Below are 14,999 nucleotides of genomic sequence, written 5' to 3' on the forward strand. Positions count from 1 at the left end.
CGCACACGAAAGGTTCTTTGAGACAAGTAGCTGGCAAGTGTGTTCATCATGTCACCTGTTATGCCGAAGGACTTGAGGTCACTTAGGATGCCATACCGCCGCGCGGTATCGTACGCTTTTTCCAGATCAAAGAATACCGTCATATAATATTGTTTATGGAGGAAAGGATCCCTTATATAGGACTCGAGCGCGACGAGTTGGTCGCTGGTGAACCGCCCCGCCCTGAAGCCTGCCTGGCAGCTCTCGAGAAGACCATCGTAATCAAAAAAGTACACGAGTCTCCTGTTTATCATCTTCTCGAGGAGCTTGCACAGGCAGCTTGTGAAAGCGATGGGCCGATAGCTAGCGGGAGAGGAAGGGTCCTTTCCTTCCTTCAGGAAAGCCACCACTATGGCCTCCTTCCAAGAGCGAGGAATTTCCCCGAAATCCATATGTTGTTGTATAGATGTAGGAGTGTTTCAAGAGTGTCTGGGTGTAGGTGTTGTATCATGGTGTATGTGATTTTGTCTGCATCTGGAGCTGAAGGCTAACATGTGCTTAGAGCAACCTTCAGCTCATGAATTGAAAAAGGAGAATTGTAAGAAGTGTGCGACTTGTTGTTATCACGCAGGCACTTCTTTTCTACATATGTTTTGTGTTTCATGAAAGTGTTTGTGTAGTGTGCTGAACTGGACACGTGTTAGAAGTGTTGTGCAAGTGTGTTAGCGTGGTCTTTCAGTGTGTCCCCAGTTGTACTAACCAGGGGCAGGCTGTGTGTCTGTTGTCCTTTTAGTTTTCGTATTCGTGTCCAGACTTTGTGTGTGTCAGTGTATGAGTTGATGGATGTTAGAAGGTGCACCAACTCTCCCTTTTCGCATCACGACGCACTCGCTTCCCAAAAGCCTTTGCCCGTTTAAAAGAAATGAGCTTATCTGACGTGGGGTACCGGCGAAAGACACCCCACGCCATGTTCTGGGCCTCTCGCGCCCTCCAGCAGTCCTCGTTCAACCAGGGCCTCCTTGGGGTGCGGGTCCCACTGGAGGCCTGGGGAATGGACTTTTCGGCGGAGTCGAGGATGTGCTCTGTTACGAGTTGGGCGGCTTCATCCACTTGTTGGTGTTTTATGAATGTGTGGTGTAGTTGAGATGTTTGTGTGAATGTGCTCCAGTTTGCTTTTGATTCATTAAACTTTTTATGGGAAGATGGACTGCTCGGGCCTATACCTATATACGTTAATGAAGCGGGGAAATGGTCACTTCCTTATGGGTCATTGCCCACACCCTACTCAAGACATGGAAAGAGAACTGCGGAACCAATCGCCAAGTCAAGATGCGAGTAGGTATTGTGTACTAGGTTATGGTATGTAGGCTGTTTTTTGTGGAAGAGGCATGCTCCGGAGGATGTAAGAAACTTCTCTATCAGGCGACATCGGGCATCCGTTCTGGAGGAGCCCCAAAGAGAGTTGTGCGCATTAAGGTCGCCTGTTAGTATTGATGGTTCTGGCAGCTGTTCGAAGAGCGCCTCAAAGTGACCGCTCGAAAGTGAATGATCAGCAGGAATGTATATAGAGAATACCATTAACAACATAATAAATATTATTGTGCGGATTGCTACAGCTTCAAGGACAGTGTTTAAAGAGATAGGGTGGCATGGTAATGATTTCCGGGCAACAATGGCCACACCTCCTGAAGAGTGTGTGCAGCCAACCCTGTCCTTTCTGAATACCATGCACCTATTTAACAAATTTTTTTTGGTTTGGAATTGAGGTGGGTTTCCTGCAGACACATGATACTTGCCGGACTGGCATTCAGAATCTCATACACATCGTCAAGATTTTTAAGGAGGCTTCTGCAGTTCAATTGAATGATGTTTTCTGTTCCCATTAATTAAATTTAAGAATGACTAGAGTGTGTGTGTTCGTGTGTGTTCATGTGTCGTCTTTCGGGGCGGTTACTCTTGGATTAGGCTTTTTAGGCCTTTCTACTGGCTTGGCCGTCGGAGGCCGCTCCTTGCGCTGCGTTGCAGGCAGGAACGGCCCGACATCCATTTCGTCGTCGGATGTCGGAGGGGTGCCCGACGGACAGGGCCCCCATACTTGGCCCCCCTTCGGGAGCCCTTCGTTAGAGCCGCCACCGCCGCGGGCGTTGGGACGCCAAAAGTGGCACGGGTGGTGTGTTGGCGGTGGGAGCCGATGCGGGGCCCATGGTGTCCATCATCTCGGTACCCTCCAACACACTGGAGGACGGGGAGACAGAGCCGGGAGTGGCCCCGGTCCCAACAGAAGTGGTTTGTGCAACAACCGCTGCTGCCTCAGCAAGCGGCGTGGTGCCGGGTTGGGCTGCGTGAGGCAACCCAACGGGGGGCGGGGGCGGGACCAGATCACACTTGCTGAACTGGGTCCCTGTGGACACCAGACGCCGCTCCGCCCCCCGGCGAGCCGCGTCAGCGTACCTCCCCAAAGGGAAAGAGGCGAACCTCTTTCTCGCCTCTGTAAAGGTGATGTTCCCAGTTACCTTAATGTTTATGATCTTTTTTCAAGTTGGAATTTTTCGCATTTGAGAGAGTATTCCGCATGCGGCCCCCCGCAGTTTACACAAGTGAGGGCTTCGGATGGGCAGTTGTCACTAGGATGATCGTGCGCCGCGCATTTTGCACACCTCGTTCGGCCACGGCAAGAGTTTGTGCCGTGTTCGAACCGCTGGCACTTAAAACAGCGCCGCGGGTTCGGGATGTACGGACCTATTGAGCACCGGATAAAACCTGCATATATATTGTCACGAAGCCAAGGACGACGCAGTTGTCTTGCAGGAGAAACAAGTTTATTGGAGCGAACTTGTGCTCCCCTAACAACTTAAAAGAATACAGAGGCGGCGAAGCAGCGGTCAACAAAGTGACTTGCGTCAGCGAGCGTCGCAGAATCGAATGCCCCGGCGTCCGCACTGCAGGCTTTTTATCTTTTGGCGCGCGTGGTTCTCGAAACGTCGATTCGCATCGAGAACATAGTAGACCCAAGAAGATTATTCTGGGCTGTTCACGTTAGATCGGAATGCTCTCCCTATCACAACAGATAACACATGCGGCACAGAAAGAAAGAATTGAACACGCGCTTTCCTTGGCGCAGAGATAACACAGACCGGCACAGCCGGGCGGTAAAAGCAAAACACAAATAAACAAACCCAATGTATGGTTCGCGGCATTACCCCCCCTCTAAGAGTGCATCGACCCGATGCTAACATAAGCGACAGTCCAAACAAATGAAAATAAAAGTTCGTCATCGTTCGTAGAAAGGTTTTAAGCGAACCACGTGGACGACTTCAGGCAGCGTGCGTCGTCGTGATGTGCCGGAGTCAACATCGGGGATCACTTCGTAGGTAAGTTGGCCAACACGTCGTAGAATCTGGTAGGGTCCGAAATACCGTCGCAGGAGCTTCTCACTGAGTCCGCGTCGTCGGACGGGAGTCCAAACCCACACACGATCCCCTGGTTGGTACTCGGCGTCTCGGCGTCGGAGGTTGTAGCGGCCGGCATCCACCAGCTGCTGGTCCCTTATACGAACTCGAGCGAGCTGGCGGGCCTCCTCCGCACGTTGAAGATATCCGTGGACGTCGGCGTTGAGGTCGTCGTCTTCTACGTGCGGAAGCATGGCGTCGAGCATCGTAGTCGGCCTTCTACCGTAGACAAGCTCGAACGGCGTCAGCTGCGTCGTCTCCTGGATAGCCGTGTTGTAAGCAAACGTGACATACGGGAGAACTTCGTCCCAAGTTATATGTTCAACGTCAACGTACATTGACAGCATATCTGCGATTGTCTTGTTCAGACGTTCTGTTAGTCCGTTCGTTTGGGGGTGGTACGCGGTCGTTCTTCGGTGATCTGTGTTGCTGTAGCGTAATACTCCTTGCATCAGCTCTGCAGTAAATGCCGTTCCGCGGTCTGTGATTAGGACTTCCGGGGCTCCATGTCGTAGCACAACTTGGCTTATAAAGAACTTCGCTACTTCTTGTGCAGTCCCCCTCGGAAGAGCGGCGGTCTCTGCGTAGCGCGTCATGTAGTCTGTCGCTACGACAATCCACTTGTTGTGTGATCGTGACGTAGGGAACGGGCCTAAAAGGTCCTTTCCAATCTGTTGAAATGGTCTCGATGGGACGGCGATCGGTTGCAGAAGTCCGGCGGGTCTTGTCGGCGGCGTTTTTCGTCGCTGGCAGTCACGGGAGCTCCGGACGTAGTGGGTGACGTCAGAGGTAAGGCCGGGCCAGTAGTACCTCGCCTTGATTTTTCCAATAGTGCGGGCTGTGCCCAGATGTCCGGAAGACGGGTCGTCGTGGCACGCTTCCAAAATTTCGTCACGAAGGCCCGCGGGGATGACGAGGAGGTAATTCGCTCTTGTTCCGGGGCAGAAATTCTTCTTCACAAGGACGGAGTTTCTCAGGCTGAATGCTGGTAAGCTGCGTTTGAAGGTCCTAGGAACGGCAACGTTGCATCCCTCGAGGTACTCGATTATGACGCGTAAGTCGGGGTCGGCACGCTGCTGGGCGGCTAGGTCGCTCTCCGTCACGATCCCGAAGAACGCGCTGTCTTCATCAGAGTCTTGTGGTGGGTCGACGGGGGCGCGGGACAGGCAGTCGGCGTCGGAGTGTTTCCTGCCGGATTTATAAACGACGGTAACGTCGAACTCCTGCAAACGCAAGCTCCACCGCCCAAGACGGCCAGAGGGGTCCTTCAAATTGGCGAGCCAACACAGCGCATCGTGGTCCGTTACAACCTTGAATGGCCTTCCATACACGTATGGGCGAAATTTTGAAATCGCCCATATAATAGCCAGGCACTCTTTCTCAGAGGCAGAATAGTTTTTCTCCTCCTTCGACAGACCACGGCTGGCATAGGCGATTACCCTTTCGCAGCCGCTTTGCTTTTGGACAAGGACGGCACCCAAGCCGATATCACTGGCGTCCGTGTGCATTTCCGTTTCGGCATTTTCGTCGAAATGAGCGAGCACGGGCGGGCTTTGCAGGCGTATTTGCAGCTCGCAGAATGCTTTTTCTTGGTCGTTTTCCCAGCTGAAAGGGGTGCTATCTTTCGTCAAGCGCGTGAGTGGCTCTGCAATGCGTGCGAAGTTTGCCACGAAGCGCCGGTAGTATGCGCACAGCCCGAGAAATCTTCGCACGCCCTTCTTGTCTTTCGGCCTTGGGAAGTTCGCAATCGCTGAAGTTTTTGCCGGGTCAGGTAGGACTCCCGCGGCGTTGACGACGTGGCCCAAGAACTTGAGTTCCCCGTATGCGAAACGGCACTTTTCAGGCTTTAGCGTCAACCCCGACGTACGAATGGCCTCGAGTACAGACTCCAACCTTGCAAGGTGTTCGTCGAAAGTCCGGGCGAATACCACTACGTCGTCGAGGTATACGAGGCAGGTGTGCCACTTAAGGCCAGCTAGCACAGTGTCCATGACTCTTTGAAACGTCGCTGGTGCTGTGCACAGCCCAAACGGCATCACCTTGAACTCGTATAGGCCGTCTGGGGTTATAAATGCAGTCTTCTCTCGGTCTCTCTCGTCCACTTCGATTTGCCAGTAGCCGGTCTTCAGGTCCATCGATGAGAAGTACTTCGCGTGGCAGAGGTGGTCGAGGGCGTCGTCGATTCGGGGAAGGGGGTACACGTCCTTTTTCGTGATTTTGTTCAGTCGCCGGTAGTCAACGCAAAACCTTAATGTGCCGTCTTTTTTCTTTACGAGTACGACGGGCGCAGCCCAGGGGCTTTTCGATGGCTGTATAATGTCATCGCTCAGCATGTCGTCGACTTGAGTCCGGATGGCTTCCCGTTCGTGTGAAGAGACGCGGTACGGTGACTGTCTGGTAGGTCGGGCTCCATCTTCGGTTATTATTCGGTGCTTCGCTAGAGGGGTCTGACGTAGTTTTGCGCTCGACGAAAAACATTCGCTGTAGCGACGCAGCAAGGCCAATAATTTTTTCCCTTGTTCTTGCGGTAGCGCCGGATTCACGTCGAATGGCTGCGGGAGCTTGAATATTTCTACGGGTGTGCGTTCAAAGTCGACGACTGCGATCACATCACTTGCTTCTTGCGTTTCTTGGAGGAACGAAATTGCAGCTCCCTTGTTTAATTGCTGGTACTCTTCGGTGAAATTAGTGACCAAAACGTGAGATTGGCGTTGCTTAAAGTGCGCAATGCCTCTTGCGACGGAGACGCCGCGGTCGAGAAGCAACCTTCGATCACTCTCTACGATAGCGTCGATGTCAGAAGCAGCATCCTCACAGTAGACGGCGGTCATCAAGCTTGCGCGGGGTTGCAGGGTGATGTGATCGTCGGCGATCCTGACAGCAGCACGGTGATCGGGGTTCGGTTGCGGCGTCGTGGAGTGATCGGAGGAAAATGTTATCGACTTGGTCTGCAGATCAATTATTGCGCCGTTGTCCGTCAAAAAGTCAATTCCGAGAATCACGTCGCGGGAGCAGTTAGGCAGAACGACGAACGCCGCAGGGTACGTTGTGCCGTCTATGGTGACGCGAGATGTGCACATTCCACTTGGCGTCACGAGGTGGCCTCCTGCTGTGCGTATGTGCGGACCGTCCCATCTGGTCATAACTTTCTTCAGTTTAGACGCAAATGGTCCGCTCATTACCGAATAGTCGGCTCCCGTTGCTACGAGGGCGACTACGTCAAAGCCGTCGATGGACACCTTGACGTCGGATGCCGCCTTCCTCGAGTTCCGGGTGCGTCGGGGCGTCGCATCTCGGCTTGTGCGTGTTGACGGTCGGGCACTGTGCGTCGTCGTTGTCATCGTCTTCTCAGCGGACGTCTCGTCGTGTACGGGAGTCTCGTCAGGTCTGGGTCGGGTCGTCGGGATGAGGGCATGTTGTGAGTCACTGTCTTCCGCGAGTCGTTGCGTGGTTGGAGGGTTTTCATTTTTCCGCGATCGTGCAACTTTACCTCCAGAAGTTGCTGCTTTTAGTTTCCCCCGCGTGGGCTGGGGGACCTTCCACGTGAGAACTCAGCATTGCTACGGCGGTTCGGCGACTGGTATGGGTAGGGTGACGGCGAACGGTTGAAACGGGCTGGTCGACGGCTGGTGTTGGACAGGTACTCTTCGATCTCCGATGGGTGCTGACCAGTTCGGGGGCGGGGTGCGTCGACGGAGAACCCTCGCAAACCGAGCCTCCTGTAGGGGCAGCGACGGTAGACATGGTCGGCCTCTCCGCAGTGGTAGTACAGCGGACGATTGTCGGACGTTCGCCACACGTCGGTCTTCCTTGGAGCAGGGGGTTGCGCCGCAGGTGGTCGGGCCGGCGAAAGGGGACGACGGTACGGAGCCTCGTGACGATAGGGTGCAGGTGGGCGAGGGCGATGTACAGCAGCCGCGTAGGTCATGGCTTGCGGCTCGCGAGGTGCTACTGGCGTCGTTGAAGTTCCCAGCGCTTGCTGCACTTCTTCTCTAATGACGTCGGTAAGAGAAGCGACTTGTGGTTGCGGCGTCGTCGGGAGCAGTTTCCGCAGCTCCTCCCTCACTATTTCGCGGATAGCCTCGCGTAGGCTATCAGCCGGAACCCGCATGTTGTCGATGTAGTTCGCACTGGCCGCGCCAACAAAGTTCCGGTCATACTGCTTAGCACGCATTTCGAGAGCCTTCTCAATCGTGCTGGCTTCGGTCACGAATTCAGCGATGGTTTTGGGCGGGTTGCGGACAAGTCCAGCAAACAGCTCCTCCTTCACACCGCGCATCAAGAAGCGTAACTTCTTTTCTTCCGTCATTTCAGGGTCCGCGCGGCGAAATAATTGCTTCATCTCCTCAACGAAGATCACGACCCCTTCGTTGGGGTGTTGTGTCCGAGTTTCAAGCAAAAGCGCAGCTCGCTCTTTTGTCACAACAGTAGTGAATGTCTTCAGGAACTCCCTTTTGAAGTGAGTCCAGTCGGTCAAAGAACTCTCATGGTTCTCGAACCAAGTTCGAGCAGCATCTTCTAAGTAAAAGAAGACATGCCGGAAAGTTTCTTCGTCGTCCCACCTGTTGAAGATGCGGACGCGCTCCAGCTTCTCCAACCATTCTTCGGGGTCTTCAGCGGGGGCTCCCCGGAACGATGGCGGTTCCCGGGGCTGCTGCAGGACGATTGGCGATGTTGTTTCTTGCACCATGGTGTTGGGTGCAGCGTTCTTTTTCTTGGGCCCTTCTGGCATCAAACCGAACTCGGGTGGTAAATCTTGCAGGCGGGGGCTGGCTCTTGTTGGACTGGCTTGGCGGCTTCTCGAGGTTGTAGTGGGCATGAAGGGTGCGTACCCAGCACCTCCACCAGATGTCACGAAGCCAAGGACGACGCAGTTGTCTTGCAGGAGAAACAAGTTTAATGGAGCGAACTTGTGCTCCCCTAACAACTTAAAAGAATACAGAGGCGGCGAAGCAGCGGTCAACAAAGTGACTTGCGTCAGCGAGCGTCGCAGAATCGAATGCCCCGGCGTCCGCACTGCAGGCTTTTTATCTTTTGGCACGCGTGGTTCTCGAAACGTCGATTCGCATCGAGAACATAGTAGACCCAAGAAGTATATTCTGGGCTGTTCACGTTAGATCGTAATGCTCTCCCTATCACAACAGATAACACATGCGGCACAGAAAGAAAGAATTGAACACGCGCTTTCCTTGGCGCAGAGATAACACAGACCGGCACAGCCGGGCGGTAAAAGCAAAACACAAATAAACAAACCCAATGTATGGTTCGCGGCAATATGTTGTGGGAGAACTGCGTGGTCAAAGGTCAAGATGATGTGCTTGGTGGGAATCTCCTTGTCGTCTCTACGGATGCTGATGCGTCTCACGGCAGTGACGCCCTGATCCTTCAAGCCGGCAAGGAGATCTGCATCGGTTTCGTTCAGGAGATCTGGCACTGATATCACACCCTGCGAGCTGTTGAGGCTCCGATGGGGTGCGAGACCCTCATGTCTAGATTAGCCAGTCTAGTCTGAGCTAGAAGCTTTGTTCACTGCTGCTTGTCATTTACCTCGATGAGGAGTTCACCAGTTCTTTGTTTTTTGGCCTGATATGATTTTCCTATTATGGCTTCAAGATACTTGGCGATTAAGAAGACTGACTGAGATGCAAGAGGGTGGGTAGCATTCAGGACCCCATGACAAGAAATCGAGAGTAATGATCTGGTTCAGGAAATGTCAAAGATGGCAATGGGGGAAACGATACTTCGGTGCGGCCCCTTTTAGGGGGCCGATCACGGTTGGGGGGTTTTAGACAATACCATAAAGCATAATATAAAAGCAGGGAGACGGTGGTACTTTCTCCTTTGACCTTACCCTGGTAGTCAAGGAGGTCCCGGAGATCCCTGCCGGGTAGACAGGCAGGGAGCCCATCGGCCAGAGCTTGACCATGGCTTCAAAGGCCACCGTTTACGGCTTCTACCCTTCACCTTTAAACACCTCGCCATGGTTGGACACGGCTTATGTTAGGAGCTCGGGGTCCGCGGTGTCACTGCTCACCGTCACCATGAATACTCAAGGTGCCCCGTACGTGGTTAAAAGGCACTGGCTGAAAACGCACAATTAATCTCAAAGTTAAAGGCATTGTAGGCGGCTGATGAGGCGGAGCACCCGAGCCCACGTTTATTACGGTTGCGTTGGCTGCCCAATGGACACGACGAGGCGCGTAGAACGAGAGTCTCATTCCCGAGGTCTGCCGGGTGCCGAGTGTGTTCCGCTGTGCCAGCTGGCCAATCTTCTTAAGAAGATTGGCTTCTTAAGAAGATTAGTTGTCTATGGTTTCACTTAAGAAGATGATGATGGTGGCGCTACAGCATCGTTGGCGTTGAGCTGCCGTATATAAAAACAAGGCAGAACACCAATCTGCTGGCTGGGCAGCAGAGTTGCGAACAACATGAGGCCGCGCTAGAGCCGAAACTGGTGCTGTGGTAAAGTAATTTCTTGCACATTTAGAATTGTAGGATTTCATGGTTGAGGGTGAATATTATTGCAGTTGTTATGCATCTATCACGGTAACTACAGGATGTCAATCTCACTATAATCGAAACGCCAGTGAATGAAATCCCTGCGCCACTGAATATAATCCAGGCACCAACCAATATAATCCTGGCGCCAACCAATGTTTTCCAGGCGCCAATCAAGATAACCCAGGAATCACGCAGTACACAACACATGACAGCTATTTGTAATTTAGTTCCCAACCACCACCATTCGGGGCGCAGTGTATTTTCATCCAAGTTAGATGAACTAGGTTACGTGACCACTTTATCCAGATGACTTAACAACTGCGCAATAAAACAGCAACGTGACTATCCAGCACTCTCCCCTAATTCCTATACTGAATAAAAGGATGGTGTCATGGGTATAAATTATCACATTAATATTTCTCGCCTACACGAAATTTTAGGGGAAACTGCCCGAATGCATAACTCCCGAAACCCTACACGGGCTCGAACGTGGGACTGACTGGTGGCGATCCTGGCGCCGTTCAACAGCGCCACCCTCGGAAGAAAATCGCAAAAATGGTTGGGACATGCCCTCGCGTGTAGGAGTGGAGAACGCATGTTTCAGTGTTGTATAAAAGGGCAACCTCTCGTTACCGTGATCATTTTCTACGTTCGAAACTCGCATTTTTGTCAGAAATTAGGTCCGGTCGACGCGCGTTCGGTTGAAATAATTGTCTAATAGAGGTAACAACTCATTATTCCTTAGTCATTCATTTGCTTAAACGTCAAAATGATGTAACCAGGGCTTGTGAAATACCAAAATAAGGGTCTCCATAACGGGAATCACGTGGGAGAAATTGAAAATTGCTTCCTGCTTATAGTCATAAGATAGTCACGTGAGTTATAGATTGCATTAAATATGTATAGTGATGCCAAAAAAGCTTGTGAGGTATCAAAATAAAGTTATCGATAAGTGGTATAAAGTGGGACAAATAAAAAAAAAGCTTTCCGGTTGCCCTCACGAGAGTCTCGTGAGCCCTAGATTGGGTTAAAAGTCAAAGTGACGGCACTAGGGCTTGTGAGGTATCAAATTAATGGTCTCAATGAGAGAAATCCCGTTCGAAAATTAAAAATTGCGACCTAGGTAAAGTCATGAAATAGTCGCGTGAGCCATAGATTGGCCTAAAAGTCAAAAATATGTCACAATGGCTTGTGAGGTATCCAATTAAAGTGCTCGGTGAGCGAAATCACGTACAATAAATTAAAAATTGCTTCCTGGTTATAGTCATGAGATAGTCACGTGATTATCAAATTGGGCTTACAGTCAATGTGACGTCACTAGGACTTGTGAGGTACTAAGTTTCTTCCTAGTTACAGTCATGGTAATAGTCACGTTATTCACAAAATGGGATAAAAGTCAAAGCGACGCCTCTAGGGCTTGTGAGTAATCAAACTAAAGGTCTCTATGAGGGGAATCACGTGGGAAATATTAAAAATCGCGTTCTGGTAATAGTCATGAGATATTCACGTGAACAATAGATTACACTCGAAGTCAGTGTGATGGCACTAGGGCTTGTGTGGTATCAAATTAAATGTCTGGATGAGGGGAGTCACGTATGACAAAGTAAAAATTGCTTCCTGGTTATAGTCATTTGATAGTCACGTCAGTCATAGATTGGGTAAAATGTCAAGCTAATGCCGCTAGGGCTTGGGAGGTATCAAAGTAAAGGTGTTGATGAGGATAATCGCGTGGAACAATTTAAAAATTGCTTCTTGCTTATAGTCATGAGATGTCCTGTCAGTCATAGATTACATAAAAAGTCATTAGGAGGCCACTAGGGCTTGTGGGGTATAAAAATAGAGGTCTCGATGAGGGGAATCATTTGGCAAAATTTATAATTGCTTCCTGGTTATAGTCATGAGATAGTTACGCGAGTCATAAATTGTGTTAAACGTCAATGTGACGCCGCTAGGGCTTGTGAGGTATCAAATAATAAGTCTCGATTAGGGGAGCCACTTGGGACAAATTAGGTATTGCTTCCTAGTTATAGTCATGAGATGGTCACGTGAGTCATAGATTGAGTCAAAAGTAAACTTGATGCCGCTAGGGCTTGTGAGGTATGAAATTAAAGGTCTCAATGAAGGGAGTTACGTGGGACAAATTAAAAATAGCTTCCTTGTTATAGTAACGACACAGGCTTGTGAGTCATAGACTATATTAAAAGTCAATGTGATGCCACTAGGCCATGAGAGGTATCAAATTAAAGATGTCAATGAGGCGAGTCATGTGGGACAAATTAAAAATAGCTTTCTGGTTAGAGTCATGAGACAGTAACGTGAGTCATAGATTACGTTAAAAGTCAATGTAATGCCACTAGGGCTTGTGGGGTATCAAAATAAAGGACGCTATGAGGGGAAGAAGTGGCACAGATTAAAAATAGCTTCCTGGTTATAGTCATGAGATAGTTACGTGAGTCATAGGTAGATTTAAAAGTCAAAGTTATGTCACTATGGCTTGTGAGGTATCAAGTTAAAGATCTCAATGAGGCGAGTCATGTGGGAAAAATTAAAAATAGCTTCCTGGTTAGAGTGATGAGATAGTCACGTGAGTGATATAATACGTTAAAAGTCAATGTGATGCCACTAGTGCTTGTAGGGTATAAAATAAAGGTCTCAAAGAGGGGAATCACGTGGTGCAATTTTAAAAATTGCTTCATAGTTATCATAATCAAATAGTCACATGAGAGATAGAATAAACGTCAATGCGATACCACTATTGCTTATGAGCTATCAAAACAAATGTCTCGATGAGGGGAGTCACGTGGGACAAATTAAAAATTGCTTCCAGGTTATTGTCATAAGATATTGGCGTGAGTCATAGATTACGTTAAAAGTCAATTTGACGCCACTAGGGCTTCTGAAGTATCAAAGTAAGGGCCTCAATTAGGGGAATCGCGAGGGACCAATTTCAAAATTTCTTCATGGTGACAGTCATGAGATAGTCACGTGAGTCATAGATTACGTTAAAATTCAATATGATGCCAGTAGGGCTTGTGCGGTATAAAAAAAGGTCTCGATTGGGGGAATCACATGGCACAATTTAAAAACTGCTTCCTGATTATAGTCATGAGATGGTCACGTGAGTGACAAATTGTGTTAAAAGAAAAAATGATGCCACTAGGGCTTTTTAGTTATAAAATAATGGTCGCGATGAGGGGAATCACGAAGGACCATTTAAAAATTGCTTCCAGGTTATAAGCATGAGGTGGTCACGTGAGTCACAAATTGGGTTAAACGTCAAAATTATGCCACTAGGGCTTGTGACGTATCAGAATAAAGGACGCTATGAGGGGAATACGTAGAACAAATTAAAAATTGCTTTCTGGTTATGGTAGTGAGCTAGTTACGTTAGTCATAATTTGGGGTAAATATCAAAGTGGCGCCGCTAGGGCTTCTGAAGTTGGAAATTAAATCTGTTGATGAGAGAGCAACGTGGGACAAAATTGAATATTGCTTCCTGTTTATAGGCATGAAATAGACTCGTGAGTCATACATTGGGTTAAAGGTCAAAGTGAAGCCTTAGAGCTTGTTATCGGCCACCCGAATGTAAAAATTGAGTTACATATGCGGAAAGACGCTGATGATGGGTTAAAAATTGTTATTTAGATATCTTATGATGTCGTGTGACACCTATGGATGATTAATCAGTCGCGTGACTTACCATGACGTGTATTTTTCACGGGTAAAAGCATCGTAGGTATCAAATGATCGCCATTCATTTGCTTGTTAGCGGTATATGCAAAAAATTGTCTTTGCAAACATTATTCCAAAAGATGTAGCATGATTTTCACGTGTTATTATTTAGACACGTGACTCACTATGACGTGAATTGCATCACAAAAATTGGCATCATGGGTATAAAAAGAACAGTGTTGAATTGCTTGTTTACATGATGCGCATAAACATCTTGTCATTGGGAACATGTCTCCTTTTGATGGCCATGACTCCTAGGGATCATGAATTGGTCACGTGACTTACTATGAGGTTCATTACATGACAAGTATTGGCATCATGGCTGCCAAATAAACGCTGTTTATTTCCTTGTATTTGAGCAGTGTACGAAAATTTGTCATAGTCAATATGATTCCTTATGATGACGAATGTCTCCTGTGGATGATGAATTAGTCACCTGACTTACTATGAGGTGTATTACTTCACGAGTACAGGTATAATAGGTGTCAAATAAACGCTGTTGAATTGCTTGTTTTCGTGATGTGCGGAAAAAGCCTGTTATTGTCAACATGTTACCTTAGAACTCGCCACACACCTATTAAGCATGAATAAATTACGCTAGTTGTAACGTTTATATACCACGAGTAATCACATCATAGGTATAAAATAAATGCTGTGGAATTGCTGCTTACGTGTATATCAATTTTTTTTCCTTGTTGTGAACATGATTACGAATGATATGGTATGGTAATTATTATCATAAATACGTAATGTGACATACCATGAGGCCTTTGACGTCAAGCGTACTGTCACCGTATATATCCAATCTAACGCTATTGAATCGCATGTTCACGTGATTTGCGAATACACGCTTTTTTCGGCTATAGTGCGTGATTGCAGGCACATCAATTTGAAAGCACAACGGAGGGCCTGGTTTCGCGAATGCTGAAAACATATAGGCGTTATATTCTTTGTGACAGTTCCATCATGACAAGGCCTTATATATATATATATATATATATATATATATATATATATATATATATATATATATATATATATATATATATATATATATATATATATATATATATATTGCCGCGAACCATACATTGGGTTTGTTTATTTGTGTTTTGCTTTTACCGCCCGGCTGTGCCGGTCTGTGTTATCTCTGCGCCAAGGGAAGCGCGTGTTCCATTCTTTCTTTCTGTGCCGCATGTGTTATCTGTTGTGACAGGGAGAGCATTCCGATCTAACGTGAACAGTAGAGAAGAATCTTCTTGGATCTACTATGTTCTCGATGCGAATCGACGTTTCGAGAACCACGCGCGCCAAAAGATAAAAAGCCTGCAGTGCGGA

Source organism: Haemaphysalis longicornis, unplaced genomic scaffold (genome assembly GCF_048455015.1).
Source record: "Haemaphysalis longicornis isolate Haplotype H1 unplaced genomic scaffold, Haemaphysalis longicornis Haplotype H1 scaffold_11, whole genome shotgun sequence".
NCBI lineage: Eukaryota > Metazoa > Arthropoda > Arachnida > Ixodida > Ixodidae > Haemaphysalis > Haemaphysalis longicornis.